Source organism: Lipotes vexillifer, unplaced genomic scaffold, assembly GCF_000442215.2.
Source record: "Lipotes vexillifer unplaced genomic scaffold, Lipotes_vexillifer_v1.1 scaffold892, whole genome shotgun sequence".
In the NCBI taxonomy this organism is placed as follows: Eukaryota; Metazoa; Chordata; class Mammalia; order Artiodactyla; family Lipotidae; genus Lipotes; species Lipotes vexillifer.
The window spans coordinates 748,300-751,886 of NW_006786445.1; positions in this window are offsets into that span (position 1 = coordinate 748,300).

Below are 3,587 nucleotides of genomic sequence, written 5' to 3' on the forward strand. Positions count from 1 at the left end.
AAGTCAGTACAGTGGTTTGGAGGGCATATAGAGGGGCAACTGGTCGACTGACAAAAGTTCTACTTCTTGAGCTGGGTGATGGAAACAGGATTATTTGCTTTTTAATAATTCAATAAGATTCAGTTTTCTGCTTCTATGTGCTACTTGGCAAGAAAAAGACTGATGAAAAACAAAAGAAATTATGAAAAAATAACATTTTGAGCCTTTCTTTTTAATATTTAAACCTTATACCTACTTGTTTTTCACCCCCATTCTATTAGTAGGGCTGTCAGAACAATTTTCAATAATAACATCCTGTTTTGTTCCAGACTTTAATGGGAATGTCTCTAATGTTTCAATTAAGAATCGTATCTGATATAGGTATTATGTTAATGAAATTTTCTTTTATTTCAGACTATAAAGGGCTTTTTCTTAGAAACAGATGTAAAATTTTATCAAGTGAATTGTTGGCATTTACTGAAATGATCACAGCTCTTCTTTTTTTGGTCCATTAACGTAATGAATTACATGAAAATATTTCCTAATGTTAAATTATCCTTGCATCCATGAGATAAACTCACCTTGATCATGATGGGTTTTTTAAATATATATTTTTATATCTCTTTTAATATGGTGCTGAATTTTATTTGCTGGCATTTTGTTTAGAACTTTTGATCCATATTAATTAAGATTGGCCTATAGTTTCCTTTTGTGTGTGTGTGACTGTTCTTATCCAGTTTTGCTATCTCTGTAGAAATAATTCAGAAATTTCCCACCATTTTCTGTTGCCTTGAGGTAGAGATGGCATACTTCTTTTATTACCTTTTCAATGTGAATATTAGTCTTTTAAGGTTTTCTGCCTCATTCTGGGTTTAGTTTTGAGTCTTTTCCTAGAAAAAAATTTTTTCAGTTTCCATGTGGTTATGTTCGCTTTTCCTCTGTTCTAAATTCTCTTCTTTACTGCTCCTGAGTCAAAAAATGTGTATGATTTCTACTTATGGAAATTTATTAGGATGTCTGTGGCTCATCACATTGTTATGGATGTTATATTAAATTTGAAGAGAATGTGAATTCTTCATTTGGGGGTATGTAATAATCAGGACAGAGTAAGCAATCCTACAGTAATGAATCCCTTTATTATGTTAACACAATAAAAGTTTACGTCTCTCTCACTCTAAGTCCAACATGTACTGGGTGACTCCAGGGAACCTCCTCTGCATGTGGTTCTCTGTGTGGTTACTCAGGGATTTGAGCAACTTCATTCTGTGGCTCTGCCACCTCAAGCTATGGCTGTCACACAAAGACAAGGAAGAGTGTCAGAGTGATAATGTCAGCTCTTAAATGCTTTGGCCCAGAATTGATACTTGTCATCACTGTTCTCATTTCATTGGCTATAACTAATCACATTGCTCTTCCTTACAACAAGAGAGCTTTGAGGTCTAGTCTTCTGTTAAGTCCAGGAAGAAGATAAGAACCAAATATGGAGAGCCTAAATATTCTGCTTTTTAAAATTTATCTTTGGCTGCATTGGGTCTTCGTTGCCGTGCGCAAGCCTTCTCTAGTTGTGGTGAGCAGGGGCTACTCTTCATTGCGGTGCGTGGGCTTCTCACTGCGGTGGCTTCTCTTGTTGCAGAGCACGGGGTCTAGGCGTGCGGGCTTCAGTAGTTGTGGCGCATGGGCTCAGTAGTTGTGGCTCACGGGCTCGAGAGCGGAGGCTCAGTAGTTGTGGCACATGGGCTTAGTTGCTCCGCAGCATGTGGGATCTTCCAGGACCAGGGCTCGAACCTGTGACCCGAGTTGGCAGGCGGATTCTTAACCACTGCACCACCAGGGAAGTCCCCCAAATATTCTTTACTGTAGAGTACAAAGGTCTATACATGTGTGCATTCAGAGCATAGGAGTTAAAAGCTGGACTATTGAGTCATACACAGTCTTGCCATTTACTCAGCTGTGTGACCCGAGGCAAGTTACATTTTCCATGACTTGGTTTTCCCATCTGTAAAATGAATATAGTAACATGCCTGTGCCAGAGGACTGTTATAAGGATTAAATGAGTTCATACTTATAAAGTATTTAGAATAATGCCTGGCACATAGATTTGATAAATAATTAAAGTATATAAAATCAACATTTAAAAATATTGTTATTCACATTCTCTGTCTTTACTTTTAATTTACTTTGATTTTTTTAACTTGGTTTGTCCATTTCTGACAGGTAAGTTTAAGTTTCCTACAATAAAAAAATTCTCCTTGTATTTCTAATAAAATTTGCATTATATTTGTTCCCACTACTATTTGGTATTCTAAAGTTTATGATTGTTACATCTTATTAATTGTATCACTTATAGTTTATAAAATAGCCCAAGTATCTTTCTTTTTTTGCTGTTAATTTTATTCTTAGTTTTTCAATTCCTGCTTTCTATTTTATCACCTACCCAGTTTATCTTTATCCACCCCTTTATTGAGTGTTGTTTGTTTTAGGTTTGTCTCTCGTAAACAACATAAAACTTGACCTTGTCTCTGAGAAAAATCTTTATCTTTTAATAATGGGATTTAACTCATTCATATCATGGGTATATTTAGTCCTAAAATGTATATTTATTTTTCTTTCCTAACCTGATTTTGCTGGACAGATCAAATTTTCTTTGATCCTTTTTTTTTTTTAAACTAGTGGTTTAGCAATTCCACATCTTTTTTTAATTTCAATAGTAACTATCTTTGAATGCTTGACATACTTAAATGTATATAATCCTAACAACACCAAGATTAGTCAGTATCTATAACCTTTCTCCTTAATAAGACAAGGCACTTGGAATACTCTACTTCTGTTTTACTTTGCCCACTCCACCCTGAACCTCCTAATGTCTCATTCATTCGTTCAACAATTCTTTACTGAGCTTCAACTATGTGTTGCAATCATCTGGAATTTTATTCACAAGTTCTTAGTACATTAACATTTAACAATTGCATCAAATGCCCCATTAACTTCATCACTGATTATCTGAGATTTATTTATTTATTTTTGGCTGCACCACACAACATGCTGCAGGGTCCTAGTTTCCCAACCAGGGATCGAACCTGTGTCCCTGCAGTGGAAGAACAGAGTCCCAACCACTGGACCACCAGGGAAGTCCTGGTGATTATTTGATCTTAACTGACACATTTTCTGATTTATTGGTTCATTGCCTGTAGAGGATATTACTGTTTTTATACTTTGCATCTATTTCTTCTTCTTCCATTAACTGAACCCCGGTTTTCCTCTGGAGACCCACAGCTCTCCCAGTCTCAGTCTATTTGCTTTGGGTGGACCTCATTCTACCTGCTCCCTACCCAGTCCTAGCGTAGCCACATGGCTCTAAACAGCTGATCAGAGTACTGTAAGCCGTTAGCCAGATTAATTGGTTCAGTGATGGTCAATATGAGCCAGTGAGAATCAGGCCTAAGACTTGTTTCTAATTTAGAAGAAGATTCTATTTCTTATCTTTAACCTTGGAGGAGAAAAGCCTGGAGTAAATGGAAGTTAGCCAGCGGAGAATGACACCAACATGAAGAAGAGTACTACTGAAACATGAAGAGAAACTAGGACTAATGACTTTGTGTGAATGTCTG